Here is a 16405-nt window from a genome sequence, read left to right as displayed (position 1 = left end):
CATTGTTGGTCATTTTGTGTAAAATATTAATGCTAATTCTGTTGTAAAACAGGTCAAAGCTTTCATGTTCAATAATTACTGTCAGGCGTTTACGAGGTCATGTTATTTCTTTGCTAACATCAGAGCAGCATGAGGTTATTTTTAACATGGATGTTCTTTTCCTTTGAATCCAAATTGAAAGACCTGCAGTAAATGTTGCCTCTACTTTTGATTTAGCACTACTTTACTTTCATGTAAATGTAAATGTTGTAACAGCATTGCTTCCCTCCACCGATAGCAACTCCATATACGGTTGTTCTGAGAAAAGCAAACAGCAAAGTAATGGTAAACAGGAAATACTTCAATAGGTCCATTAAGCAGAGATGATTCATTAATGACCTGAAAACACACTGTTTTCGCAGTACTGCAAAGACGCAACAAATTTCTGGAAAAGAATATAACCCAGGGGAACTGATTATGCTGAAAAGATTTACCTTTGCTTTAATTTGTGTCATTTGTATTATGTTGAGCACTTTGTGACTGAGCAGCTCATGAAATGTTTTTGTAAATGTCTCTATAAATGTCTTTGACTTTGGTTCTCATACAACGAATGTTACTTTATGTCAATTTAACCTAAATCAGACCGGTACTCAGGTGCTTAATTTTTCACTTTCACATTTCCGCTTGTCTCCTGCTTCCTAACAATATTGAATGAAAAACCATTCAGCTCAGTAGGTTTGCTTTTTCTCTTCAACCATGCACGTAAAATAATTTCTATTACTTTGTTCAAAACTCTCATGATCATGAACGAAAGACAAGAATATGAATCTCAATTGGACTACGTGGAAGTTCTGTGAGGACAGACTATGAAAATGATGGCAGGATCTTGTTGGAACACAGTTCTGGGTTAATTAACAAGGCAAATCATCTCTCCAGACGCAACATCCAGACAGACTTCATATAGCCTCAACTGTCCCACTGAGCAAGGCCTTACAGAAGACCCCATTCTTGTCTGGGGACATTTTAATGCTGAGACCCACTGACCCCCAGTAAGTTTTTATTTGCTCCCCTATGAGATCATATTTCTGCACGTCCTTTCAGAGCGCACAACTGCCTATGGTAAGCAAAGACATACTCTACAAAAACCTGAAAATAATTTAAGGAAACCGCAGACATTTCAAATGACAAAATGCAGGACTGAAATATTTTCTCCGGTGGCATCAACCACATTTCTATATTTATGCAAATAAACTAAATTGTGTGACAGTTTCAGAATAACAACAATTACATGGTGAATAATGCTTTGCAGAATTTGCACTTTTCTTTGCCCAAGCACAGTTGAGTTTTGTATCAAAGCTTGTGTGAATAAATTCTGTGTGAGGCCGTGGCAGGCTCTGCACAAAGGGCTGTTCAACGTTGAACCTTTGCTAACCTTTTCTAGCCGCTGACCTTCAATAATGAGACTATGTTGTCTCTTGTTCCTTTGGACAATCGGCTATTGAAACAACTGCCATTCATGGAGTCGGCTCCACCCTCTGCGTGACCCTTTTCCATACTAGTAATTAGCTGCTGTTGCATTTCCACCAGATGCAAACTAACTACATACAATATTAACTATTCATATACAGAGATGTGACATTTGTATTGAATGATATAATGATTCTTGTACCATTTCTATGACAAGTACAAGGACAACTGGGGCATCAAAAACTAAAATTATCTAAATCTAATTATTTTGACAATGTTGACTATTGGATAAAATGCTAACAGATGAGGGACGCAAACTGTGGAAATCTGCCTCTGATTGTTGCAGAACAATTAGGAAATGCATATTTTTAGCCTTAATATTTGTTCCTAAATAATGTAATTTCTAGTCATGTTTTCACAGCGCCATCATCCCCTCATCCTCCCATTCCACTCCTGAATAAACCCTCCTCTTCATCATCCTCTCATTCCCCGACCTTCTACTTATGTTGCACATGAGAAATGAGAGGGGGATGGGAGTGGAGATGAATGAAACAGGGAGTGGGGAATGAGAGGGAGGGGGACAAGAAGAAGAGAGCAAGATTGGGAAAAATGCCCTTTGACTGGATTTAAAAGTCTGTGGCATTTCATTTTCAGAGAGAGGGGAGCTTCATCTCCTTCAGATCCTTTAAGGGCCAACCTAATTGATTAATGTTTCCATCTCATTGAGAAGAGGAGGGGGACCATTTGAAGCTTAACTGGAGCCTTTCACATTCCCAAGTCTTAAAACAGAACCACCACAGAGAGAGATGATGACAGAATGAAAGACAGAGTGATGAAACAAAAGTCTAAAATTCCAGTAGATGAGTGAAATATGTTGAAGGTCGAAATCGTTTCAATAATATACTGAACATAGAGGAATAGAGATGTATCTTAGCCACTAGAAAAATATCTTCCTGTAATGAAGTAATGTACATGGTTTAGCAATGAGGTATTCCGTTTTCAAAGAGGCTGTTTAGGTTTCTGCACCTGTCACACAGGGAGCCGGCAGCATGCACTTTATGTGATTGGCAAATCTAATGTAAGAAAATCCATTGGCGTTCCAATGAAAGTGAAGTCTAAGGAGAAAGAAAAACACGCTAGTGACATTAAATCTGTAGTCAAAAGGGAAAATATATATCTAAAACAGGATTATTTAGTGCTTTGAACATGTGACGCTTCCCAGATAACAAAGTATTTTATTTTCCAATTCATGACACACGATACATAAGGTCTTACGCTAATTTCAAGCTTAGCATGCCTCGGACGTCAAGTCCAGAGAACACAAAGCTGATCATGGCTGAATAGAATGGGAATTAATGAGAGGAGAAAGTAACAACATTATAGCTCTGCATGCTCAGGTGCAAGCTAATCAGCCTTGCGTGATTAGAAATCTCCAAAATCACTTATGGAAAACGCACCATGATTACCTGCCCTTTGCATGTTTTTGAAAGCGACAATATTTATATATCGAATAGTCTGTGGGCATTTTCAATCCCACAACAAAACCAGTGGAGAGAAGCCAAAACAGTAGTGACCTTTACCCGACATGGTATACTAAATATGAAAGGTCAGTTTGCATGGTGGGGGAGGCTGGCCCTGATGTCTAGTATAGCAGCAACAGACAAAATACTGTAATATCTATCAGGCAGATCCCCATGCTGCCTTTGGAGGTCATTTGAATGTGAAGTGTCGAGGCAAGAGGGAAGAAAAGATACATAGTTAAATCTCTCCTCAGCATCCTTCTGCTCTTCTTGAATTTGAGACGCGCTGCTCTGCAGCATATTGCTGTTTTTCTAAACCTTATTAATCTTGCAGCTCGTAAAGCTGGTCGAAAAATACTGTCTGTATACTCCAATACTTACATGATTGGTCATTTGTTAACTGAAAATTAGGAATCTCCTAGAAAACAGCCATGCATTTTTTATTCAAAATAATTAGGGCTTTGTTTTATAATTCACATGTCTGCTGAAACGGGAGACAGATACTCGGATGCCAATCACTCTCCCCATTACAGAAAACATTCACAAACAAAAATAATTACCTCCCATGAATTTAGTTTATCTTGCAGAATAAATAACTGTACTGTAGTTTGAAAAGTAATTTGCATCGTTCTTAAAATTGGACTTGATAATACCATACAGTATCTTTAGGTGAAAATCAACCGCTGTGGCTTTAGTCCCATATGCAGCACTTTCTTATAACAGAGGCAGGATATTTATGTCTTTTGGGTAAAAAAACATTGCCTACCAGCTTGGATTGAGTTGACACATGCATACTATTCTGAAATGACACAAACGGCTTGGATTAGTCATTTTATATGAATATGCTATTGAAAAATCTCTAGTGTTAGCCATGACTTGCCATCATACAACTGTAGAGTACATTTATCGAGTGGCTTTCATCATTTACTGAATCATTAATATCTTATTGACACTCTTTTTAAAATACTAATGACCTTGGTAAGAAATGTCTTTGGTGTGACTTACATTTAATATGAATTTCCTCTCTGTGGTTGTGCAGCCATTGTGAGAAGTGTTTTGAATTCTATGGGCACAAGAATCCTAACGATGATGATCTCAAACTATCACAGCTCTCCACTGAACACTTAGAGCTAAAGCTGAGATCAAAGGAGGCCGGTCTCCCCGAGTTACTCATGAGCTGCGTCGCAGTTCAGGATGTGGATCCACTTTCATAGCAGCATCTCAGAGAAGACCTCAAGATAGGTTTTTCACATTGCCACACAATTATCATGGCTACAATAATTGACAATATGCATTTTATAGCAATTGCTAGACATTTTGAACAAAAACAAAACAAATCAGTCAAATGTATGTAATGTAAAATGTATCTGATTGTTTTTTGCTTTTATTTTTGGTAAATTAATTACTCAAAGACAAACAAGTCTGCATTGTTATTGGGTCAAAAGAGTAAAAAAAAAAAAAGGAAAGAAATAGAAAAGATTTGGGGATTCTGGATTATACACAATATCATCAGATATACTGTATATTGTTTACATTATACAAATGTTTCATTTTTCAAATATCAGTTTTTATTGTCACTGCTGGTATATCACAACACCTCTACCTGAAGGTCAGCATTAATCTGCACATCCCTTAATAAGATGGTTAGCATCACAGAGATTTAAAATACAAATGAATTCAGGTGGTTCAACTTTTAAACTCTAAAATGTGTAAGTTGATCACAAGTAAGTGGCTTTCAAAACAATAACAGTGTGTTAAAGTGTAAATAGTGTAAACACCAGTGTTAAAGCAGACTGTGGCAAGAGTCATGATAATGGTAGGGAAGTTTTCAAGTATGATATATATTTAAAGTAAAAGTTGAGATTGTTCACAATAATATCATAGAGAACTATCAAATAGTGCACAAATTAAACCCAATATGAGCTATCTAAAATATAGATTATTACAAATACTAATGTTTTGTGCTGAACATCATGTCCAAGCTTCCTTTTTAAAAACAACAGTGTGCATGCCTGGGTCCAGTGCTTTCATTAGCCCAGTTAATGTGATGTATGATAACCATCTGAACGTACCTTGTAAATTCACCATTGTCATATGATAAGTATCACCTTAATAAGCCAATAAAAAACTGACTGGTCAACAATTAATTACGTGGGATGATTGTGCTGAAAATACACCAGTTGTGTATTCCAAATTTGAGCAAAAGACAGTTGTTGTTTGGAGCTTTAAAAGCCAGCCCTGTTGCCTTTATAACAAATCTTATGTAGAATTGCCGACTGGGGATGATCTAGCTCTGACGTTGGTACATACTTTTTTTATTTAGTTCACATTTAGTTATTGTTTCCTAATTTCCACAACAACAAATGACAGGAGGACAAAAATAAATCTGACTTCCTGCCCAGTCTCTCGTCCCCATATTTACAACTTGTTGTTGAGTGTATGATTTTAAAGATATGACAAATAGAAGTTATAAGGTATGAGTAAGTAAAGTATTGACCAATGAATGACTATATAGTCTTGATGGTTGTCGGGTTTTCATGCAGTGTGATAAAACTCAGATTAAACATTGAGTTAAACCAATGTCGAAAGTCATAGTTTGACCATTTCCTGTCACACTTCCTCATCAACATGTGGTTTGAACTGTTAATAAAGAGGAATCTTCCGTATGTGTTCCTAAATAAACATGATGTTATTGCTCTCTTGGTAGAGTTAGCAGGCGTGAAGATGGACGGTGTGGCGCAGTGCGCTGTGCAATGATCATCAGATCAAGGGGTGAAACCCGCCGCTGCAGCGTCTGTAAAGCCGGTGTGTCCTTGGGCAAGACACTTCACCTGAACTTGCTCCTGTGGGTATTGTCCACAGTATCTGACCATTGCATGTATCATATATGTGTAATGTGTGTATATGTAAAGCGCTTTGAGTCATTGATAAAGCGCTATAATAAATGTAAGGAATTATTATTATTATTATAGCTATATAGCTAATATATGCATTCTGATTCTATTCTGCAAATAAAACAGTAAAAAAGCTAATTAAACATTATATTTCAATACATCTTACGTGACATATGATCTCCAACATGCCCAGAGTTAAATAAATGGACTTAGGGCAGTGCCTCTAAAGGCCCGGACACACCGGGCCGATTTCGGCCGTCAATAGATGTCTGGCCGTTGATGAGCGTCCTGTCGCCCAACTCAGATTGTGTCCAGCACCGTCGTGTCTTTTCGGCCGTGCAGACACCTTCCGCTTCCACCTTGAATCGGGAGGCTGTCGGCAAAATAAATTACTCTGATTGGCTGTTCAGCTTAGCGAATCAGTGCATGAGAAGTGAAACGGAAGTGAATAAGGCACACACAGACGGCTATTCTTTTTCATTTTCCAGTACCGCACTAAACATGTTTTCGATTATAAGTCGTTATGTGAAACAGTGGACGAGAGTAAAAATGGAATACACACTATTTGTTGTTTGTATATATCACGCAGTCTGTCTTCCGGTTGCCTCTTTTGAATTAAGAATACACACTACCGCCGCTTGCTGGTAAGGAGAGTTATTGCCACTCACGCATCCGCAGTGCATAAACGTGCTACTTGGCCGTCGGCTGAAGTCTTTGCGGTGTATTCCAGTGCGACTTTTTGTCCAAGACGCAGGAGACGTGAGGCGACACAACAATCGGGACGTGTTCTTTGGTGTCAGTTTGGTGTGTCAGGGCCTTAAGATGTCTCCTAGTGGGTGAAGGCAGATTACTTTGAGGTGTGCACTGCCAGTTTATACTATTTTATTGCAGGTAACAGGATGTCGACAAACCGGAAGTCACTAAACCGGAAGTGACATGTTCGAGCGATCGACCGCAAAAACATTGTATTATTATACCTCTTTTTGAACTACAAATGTAAAAGCAGACATATTACATAAGAAAATTAACACAATGGTCAATTTATCCAACACTAAACAAACCTCATCATTATTGACAACAATAACTCTCTGCACGGTGCAACATTGAATTTGATATGCCAATATTACTGAAATAAAATGTGCGTTTAAGCATGTACCGCTGTTGAAAAACACTTTTTAAGTTGTTTTTATAACTGGACTGGCCATCTGGAGAGCCTGCATTTGTACTGGTGGCTAGCCGACCTGTGGGGCAGGCAGCGAGCCAAACAATGTAAAAAGATTTGTAACGTTCCCGACTGTAGCCGGGTCTGACAGCTAGAGTGCCAGGGAAGGGAGGCTGAAATAAGAGGAACAAAATTGGATATGATTGTAAAGAGAACATTTAATTAAATTGCACAAAATGATTTATTTATAAGGTTTGCAACAAGTGTTAAGTTGGCCAACGTTAACTTCCTGTTTGGCACATCAATCACACTGGGAAGTACGAAAAACATTGTATAAATGGTGAAACAATTATTAATAACATATAATAGACTGTTCTTCTCAAGCTGAACTCCCTTTAAAACAAACTGACAATCAACATTATGACTTTGATATGTTCACCATCTATGCAACTCTGGCAGAATACCCTACTGCTGCAAGCCATAGCCACATTATTGAATTAGCTTAGATTAGCTACTTTTGCATTATTATATAGCAGGAGCAGTTCATTTACAAATGGAACCACAAACTGTTTTTTTGGGTTCAATATGTGACAACTGTTGCAATGACACTTCTGGGGTTTGCTACCTATACAGCTGCATCTCATTATTGAGGTACAGGATTACTGGGATCTAATCGTCAAAAAACTATTCACATGTATGTCAGAAATGATTCTTTAATCAGAAAAATAAGTCTCTCCTGATTGAAATGGCAATACATGTCCCAGCTAATTATTAAAACACACTAAGGAGAGGTAAACAGTCCACCACACTCCTAGGTCTATGCATCAATTAAATGCCTTTGGCTAATGTAATATTGGGGTAACATTCCAATAACTCATGCAGAAACATTCACACTGACAGGTTTATCTTGTCTCCCAGGGATGGTGCTGAGTTATTTGCGGAAGCCACATTTTGTACAAATTATCCAGCAACATGATAATTTCTCCCTGTATTTTTGTGAATTACCAATGAACAAGAAGCCATCAAGCTCTACTTTCATCAAATAACTTTCATTCTTTGTGTGATGAATAAGAAACCATGAATTTTGAATATCTGAAATAAGGAACATCTTAATGTTCTCCCCTGCATATGCACTGCATGCATCATATCGTGATAATTGTGGTTATAACATTTGAACAAAAGACAGATTTCGGGAGACAAACATCCACTTAAGAGAAACTAATCTATCAAGGACCCTTTATCGCAGACTTTCCGCAAGCTATTTCCAGCAACACAAAAGATATATCTTGGATTTGAGATAAGTGAAAAGAAGAGAGGATCTACAGACTTATACCATCTTGTAAAGTTACATAAGCCACTCCGAGCTCATGACATACTTAAATAAGCAAAGGTTACGTAACAGCTGTATAACTGCACTTTACCAGCGAGTAGCAAAGCAAATTAAGTAGGTGCATAGGAATTTACAAGTAAAGCAAAACATTGTACCAGATTCCTGCCTTTGTTCTCTGTGTGCATTAAGCCGTGTTTTCGCATAAAAATAAAGGTACAGCTGTAAAGTATTTCCTCCACCGCTGGTGACTCACAGGAAGTTAAAGGGAAAAGCGAAAAATAAGTCAGAGCTGCACAAACACTGAGCATGCACGTGCATTCACACATGCACAGAGAAACTGTGTGTGTGACAGAAACACAGAGGGATGCGGCTGCCTGAGTTTTGTATCCTTCTAATAAAAGGAAAAGGGGTGTGGTTGGAAGAAGTTATTTATCACTATTCTGTGTAACTGTACCCTCTTATAAATTCAGAAAGGCTGCTGTTATGAGTAAAGCCTTTCATGGAGTCATTAATATTTGAAATAAAACATGGCTTTTTTATCAGACGAACATTTGCACCATTTCTTTTCTCTTCTCTTGATGTGAGCCTTGTGTCACCGTGCATTACAGGCTTTTGCTTTTATCTCGCTTGGTTCTATTACTGAATCAGTCAGACACCTCTTTGCATCCCATTCTCCCCCTCTGAGGTCATGAATTAAAATGTCTGCTTGCGTTAAAAGACAAAGCATTTAGTATTTCTCTTTCAACTTTGATTCCATCTGCCTCGGTCAGCCTCCTCCTCCTCAATCATAAAGGTTTCCTTTACCTCCTTTATCAAAACATCTACAGGCGTACCTCCATGATTTCAAACAGCTGCATCATTAATTACTGTATTGTATTCCTGCTCATACTCAATGGGCATGGTGGTGGTATTGAAAACAGATGCAATAACAGCTTTACAGGATTTTCCTTGTGTTGCTAGAGAATGTAAACAACCTGTTCTGTTTACTGTGGTGTGTCAATGCCCTATAAATATAATGGATAGATCACAGGCTGTACTGTACTGGACCCCGACCTGTATAAAGGGATGTTGAGCTTTTTCAACAAATATGAGCCACTATTGCACACTTTCACATAGACGTTTTAGAGTTGACCTGATTCGTTGATATGATAAGTGGCAATTAAAAATACATTTTTGCAGTCATTTGCTAAACAAAAATTACAAACATTTTTGCGTGTCAACTTCTCAATTATTTGTTTTTTAATACAGGAAACTGTTACAAGGCCATTAAGACTGTGGGAAACTCACATAATAATGAAATAATCAGTATGAAGCCCTACTATATATAAATGTCTCACATAAAAGATGCTGAAAAATCCCCTATTATTTCTTCTCCTGCTTCTTTCCACTTAATTCACTGCCGTCCCCGTATATGAAACATTTGCAACAGATTCAAGGTTACATTTTGGATACATCCTGCCTCTAAATGATATATATATACTCTATTGTTATTGCCTGTACTAAATGAACCTCTATAATGGCTTTATGTTCATTACCAGTCTACATATCTACTTGCAACATGATCAATGGTGTTATCATTCATCGATTTAGAAGACACAATAAAGGTTTTGCAGTATTCAGATGTTTCTCCTAATTGGAATGAAGAAGAATGGTCTCCCGACTGGATGTTTGCTAACAAAACTAATTTAAGCTATGGTTTTTTAACCAAAACTAAAAACACAGACAAAACACATCTCAATCCCTGAAAGCCTTATTCTTTATAAGCAGCTTGGCGAAAAAAGTAACATCAAATATTTATTACAAATAGCTGTATTAACCATAAATATTCATTGGCACTGGACGGTATTCCTATGAGAAAATGTATTGACAGAGCGGGCATAACATTCTCCAATTATTGGACGGAGCAGCCAGTCTACCAGAGAGGAGCCTGTCCACACCACGTCTTATTTATCTTACACGTCTTACTATTGGTTCAGATCTAATACATTCTCTGTATGCATCTCAGCTCCGGTGCCCTTTCCACAAATCAGGTGTTTAGTTTATATCCCAGCAGTAAACAAAATTGGAAAAAGTTCACAACTACGCAATCTATTTGTATGCTGGCTTCTTCCTTTGCACCACATATCCAGTAGTTTGTACTAATGAACTTTCTCATTCTGGTTTGAGGGTCATTCTACAGAAAAGGTGGAATCTGGGTGATACAAATCTGCTAAAATATATTCCTTCTAAAAACATCTAAAACCTGTTAAATAGCAATAACTAACTCTTAACTTGATGAATCCACAACAAGTAGAGCTTAAAGTATTTTATTTTTTTTATACTAAAGTATAAAAAAATAAGCTTTGTATAAATACAAAGCTTATTTGTATAGGAATGTCACTGGTGTTACCAGGAAGAAGAGTAACACCAGTGACAATTTGGAGAAAACACTACCATTTTAACAAAATGGCTGCAATGTGTCAGACCAAATGTGGCTTCAGTCAATATCAAAATCGTTTAACTCTTCAATACAATACATTTTCCCATTCAAATGTTCACCCCTAGGGCTATGCAATGAGTAACACAAATGACAGACTTGAAAGACGCATGTAACATTTGAAGATAAAATGACACCTTTAACAAACAAAGTAAGAAGTATCTGACTGTCCTTATGTCTTTGTCCACTGCACTGCCTCAAATGATCTCTTGTTACAGGAGGCACTTCAGAGACAGTACATTACTTCAAAATAAAAGCGTTTTGTGTAGCAGTAACACCAATGACGTAATTTTGGGTGACTGACATTTATTTTATATTATTAATAATAATTTGCGTTTTGTTTTACCATTTCAGTGTTATATTTAATGCTTGTAATGTTATGTAAATATAAATTAGATTTATTTATTGAAAAAAAATCTTTTAAATTAAAACTGTCGGCTCCACTTCCATGTATGATCAAAGTGACAAGGCAGTTCCTTGAACTTGGCATTTTAAATAAATTGCAATTTACGTATAAAACTATTTTTTATTTAGTACCATTGCAAAGACAATCTCTATTTATTCAACATATATAATGAATGTGAGTATTAGGTCAACGTCATGTATTTTGGTGTCTGCAAAAGTAAGTGACAGCACTTCCACCTTTTCTGTAGAATGTTTTGTTTGTCTTGTTATGATGTTTTAGGAAGAATACAAGCTTACATTTTACCATCAGTAATATGATAGCAGAATAACAAAGCAATTCCAAACATGACAAATGGATTGTACAAGATAATAATGACCAGTGGTTTATTTAGAATTTTAAAATAATATCTTGTAGTAAGGACTTACTTCAAGAATATAGCAAAAATGAAAGATTCTTTAGCCATCAATTTTGTTTATCAGCTACTGTAACTAATATAGCTAATAACTAATATATTCTCAGTTCAAAACCACACAATATTTTTTATTCTCATATCTAGACAGCAACAGGCTCACCGTAACAGCCTTTAATCTATTATGTCCTTCCATAATGTGCACAGGTGCAGCTTAATTCAATTTGAAGACGTTGCTGTGGTTATACACAAATACGTTTTCATGTTACCAGTAAAGCCGTTGTCATGGAGATGATGAGGCTTATATAAGCTGAAATGTATTTTTGCTCAAAACAACTCTATTGTCTTCACTGTGTTCATTTAATTATGATTTGTTTGTACACACACGTATAACCGCAGTTGATTCAGCTGTCTGTGAGACAGACAGTGAATAAAGCAATACACTTTAACATATATTTTTCTTTTTTGTTTGATGGCTAAGGCATGAAGGATCTGCTGCCAGGCAGAGACATCTTTTATACCATCTGCAAAAGTTGATAACAGGGATTTTGCATTTCCCCTTCTGTATCACTTTCATCGGTATCACTGTCACAAGCAGAGATTCAGCCTTGATATTAAAAACTGAGATGTCTGGTTTCACACAAAAAAAACAATGCATCCTTACCTTTAGCCAACTACGCTCCAGCGATGGAAAATGCTCTTTCAGTAGGAGGTGTGTGGGGGGGGGGGTTGTCATTCACTTCACCTTTAACCTCCTGTCTGCATCTAGATCCAGCACCTACCAGCTTTCAGCAGAGGATTAAACAGCTATTGACAGAGGAGTGACGTGATTGACAAGTTAAGGTTTCCTTCCTTGTCAGACGGGCCTCTGTGTCTGTCTGGCACAAGTCTTCCCAGAACTCACATTTCACATTCCAGCGCAACTTGAACAACTTTCGAGTTTCTCTGCCATGAAATACGAGGGACAATTTTGGAGCCCTGCTTTTCACACTATAGTCTAAAATGCCTCCTGTACATCGACAGAGGGGGAATACAATTCTTGAATAAACTAGCATTTGAGTGCTATTTAAAGTTCTTACTTTATCGTTTGCGTGCCTTGAGCAGTGTTTCTCTCACGGAGTCTATGTCCAGTGTTCATCAGTGCAGCAATACCTACCGTCTGCACTCGTCTAAGATGAGGGAATTTTCAGCCTCAGAGGAACATGTGGGAGTAGGTACTTACTGTAAATTCATTTTAAGCCTTTGACGGTTTTTAAACTGAAAGACAAGTAGTTTGCGGTATATGTACTTCAAACAGAGAATCACAACAGGTTTTGAGTGACCTGTTTGGTTATGATTTTGTCTGGAGAGCCCCTGCATTCACATGTACAGCACTCATACTTCATTTATACAAAATGATAAGCATTGTGTTTCCTAACATGTTGACAGTTTAGTAGAGAGAAAACAGAAAGCTGGAGGAAAAAAATGAAGAACATTCCTCCTAATGTTCCTGTCAGATGCTACAATTTGTATGGCAGGTAAGTTAGCTCTATATCAATACCCAGGGACAAGGAGTAATAGCATAAGGCGTAAAGCTGGAAGGACTTGTCTCTCTGTCTCTCTCCGTCATCTGGACCCACCTGTCCGCAGTCAGAGCCTCTCAGAAGATTTGCTGCTGGTTGGGGAATTTGTGGCTGAACGATGCGTCAGGGGTTGTCATATAAAATGTGAGTGCTTTCCCCTGAGTAATTTAATCACAGACTTTTATGGAGGCATCAGCCAGCAGACTGAGAGACAGAGTAAAAGGATTGTAATTGGACTTCTTTCATTCAAAGTAATATATGGAATATGTGGTATAATTACAGCGCCTGGTAATGGTCTGTGGACGACTGAAATGCTAACGCGCAGTGATTGGTTTAATGTGTTCACAGGGGGAATTTGCACCTTATTGACTTGAGACTCTTCTTTGGTGGTGTTTCGTTTAGGCTTGTCAGACATTAATGTGTGGCTTTTCTAACCTCCCGACTATTCATTGTGACCGTTCAGGATGATAAAGTGATTGAAAACGTTGTCTTCTCAATAAATGAAACTTAGCTCTTTTATGTGCCAAATGAGTAATTTGTGTGGGCGACATCTAAGGTCAACTCTACCATCATTTAAAGCTCTTGAATAGTCTGAAAGCCTTCTTATACAACAGTGCTGTTTGAATAGACATTTATGTCCACTTCATGCCTTGTTAGTTAATTTAATTCTACCATCAGTGACATTTTTGTGACAGCAGATTGTTTTTGTACTGCATTTTTGTCCTACCACTTGCAGTAGGAATGATAGCATAACATATGTTAACGAGGAACACATAATGTCATCAGTGCATTTTGGGTTAATCCATACCATGAAGTGAGTTCATTATAGATCGGCAATTTGTTCAAATCTCCCAAATAATAACAGTGTGTATGAAAAGGCACATATTGTGTGTGTGTCTTTTGACAAAATCAAAAAATATGAGTATAAAGATATATAACAAATATGAATAAAGATACAATTACTTACTCATGTGTGTTGGTACTAACTTAAGTAGCACCAAGTCACTATTTTACCAAAAAATCAATATTTGGCTGATCCTTATCAGTGTGTGGTCTACCCCCAAACCGCTGTGACACCTAACTCCTTGTTCCTGATAAATCGTACATCAGACAATAACTGCATTTGTGGTGACAGAGAAATAATTCTTTACTGGAAACCAGGCATTTCCTCTTTGGCTTGGGAGTTGTCACGGTGCATGCTACATGTTTACGGTACCATGGGCCTTTCCATTCGCATCAGCCAACTCATTTTTCTGTTTCGCAGCTAAACCAATCAGGTGAATCTGCTGTTCCACAAAGCCCCTGTACAGCTTCTCTGTGTGTGTGTGTGTGTGTGTGTGTGTGTGTGTGTGTGTGTGTGTGTGTGTGTGTGTGTGTGTGTGTGTGTGTGTGTGTGTGTGTGTGTGTGTGTGTGTGTGTGTGTGTGTGTGTGTGTGTGTGTGTGTGTGTGTGTGTGTGTGTGTGTGTGTGTGTGTGTGTGTGTGTGTGTGTGTGTGTGTGTGTGTGTGTGTGTGTGTACAAGCATCATTTCAACCATTAAGTATACAGCACATTTTATGTAACAGGGATAGAAAACTCAACATGATAGAGTGGAGTTTTATAGTTTTTTTCCTCCCCATGTCTAAGAGGTTTTTATTTGTGTCATGTGACCTCATCTAGATGAGCTCCAGACCTCTGCTTCACATACACAGGGACGAGGAATTCATGTTGCCTAACAATTAGCAGTGTAATGTAACCTGATGACGGCGCCACCCAAACGTTCAAAACATTAGGCCGAGTCACACTTTCCATCATCTCCCTCATCATGAAACATTACTGAAATGAGATCCAGCTTCATGATTGTGTGTGTGTGTGTGTGTGTGTGTGTGTGTGTGTGTGTGTGTGTGTGTGTGTGTGTGTGTGTGTGTGTGTGTGTGTGTGTGTGTGTGTGTGTGTGTGTGTGTGTGTATGTGTGTGTGTGTGTGTGTGTGTGTGTGTGTGTGTGTGTCACTGAGTGAAAGAGAGAGAGACACAGAAGAGGACAGCGTTTCACAATCCGCAGATAAACTCAATGTGACAAGATGGTTACTTTCTCCCTCTGCTGTGACAGTTAATTCTGGACTAGGAAAAATGTCAAAAATGTTTAGCTGTGCTTGAGCAGAGTTAATTACAGAGCCCAAGGCAAGTCAGACTAGGGCTGCTAATGGCCTTGACTTTACAGATAAAGCTCCATTTACCAAGACTACTTTTTTCTCAGCTACTGATCTACTTTGCTTATAATCAAAACATTTTGGCAGCCGCAATTAGATTGTCGGGTTTTAGATAAGATTTAGTTTACACAGCAGCCTTGTTATGTTTCACCTCCCATTAACCTGATGAATGTTTTTTACCATATTTATCTATTTGTAACACTGTACTGTATTGTGCACATTGTAATGCCAATGGGTCGGACAGATGCATGAGAAATGAAACCGCATATATGCAGAAACCTTTCTCAACACTAGTTTGACATTCATGCTCCAAACTGTCACCACCTGACATTTAGACCGTCTGACCACCTATGTGTGTGTGTGTGTGTGTGTGTGTGTGTGTGTGTGTGTGTGTGTGTGGTGTGTGTGTGTGTGTGTGTGTGTGTGTGTGTGTGTGTGTGTGTGTGTGTGTGTTGTGTGTGTGTGTGTGTGTGTGTGTGTGTGAGTGTGTGTGTGTGTGTGTGTGTGTGTGTGTGTGTGTGTGTGTGTGTGTGTGTGTGTGTGTGTGTGTGTGTGTGTGTGTGTGTGTGTGTGTGTGTGTGTGTGTGTGTGTGTGTGTCTTTGTCTCTTTCCTTCCTTTGAGGTAAGGGAACCACAGTGTTAGTGTTTATAAGCCGCCCTTACATGTCTTTGTGGTTGCATCACTTCCTTCTCACAGTTCCCTTCTGCGCTGCTGCATTGACACGTGAAAGTCTATGAAACAGCAATCAAGACATCAGTAACACGGGGGCCAGGGCCGAGTGAACCCAGTCCCAGAGATCGGGACCCAGAGATGCCCCGTGAAATGAGTTGGAGTTGGAGAATCACCAGGGGGATATTCCACGCTCCACTGCCAATTTCACTATCATAATCAACCTCAGCTCGTAGAGCAATATTATGGGGCCAACTATTTTCGCTGACACTTTAACTGTGCATAGATTTTTCTGGTGCAGAAGATAAGAGGGCAGATAAGAAATAGTGTGGGGGCTGAAT

Source organism: Gymnodraco acuticeps, unplaced genomic scaffold (assembly GCF_902827175.1).
Source record: "Gymnodraco acuticeps unplaced genomic scaffold, fGymAcu1.1, whole genome shotgun sequence".
NCBI lineage: Eukaryota > Metazoa > Chordata > Actinopteri > Perciformes > Bathydraconidae > Gymnodraco > Gymnodraco acuticeps.
The sequence above is the reverse complement of the archived record's forward strand: the minus strand, read 5'-3'. Positions refer to the sequence as shown.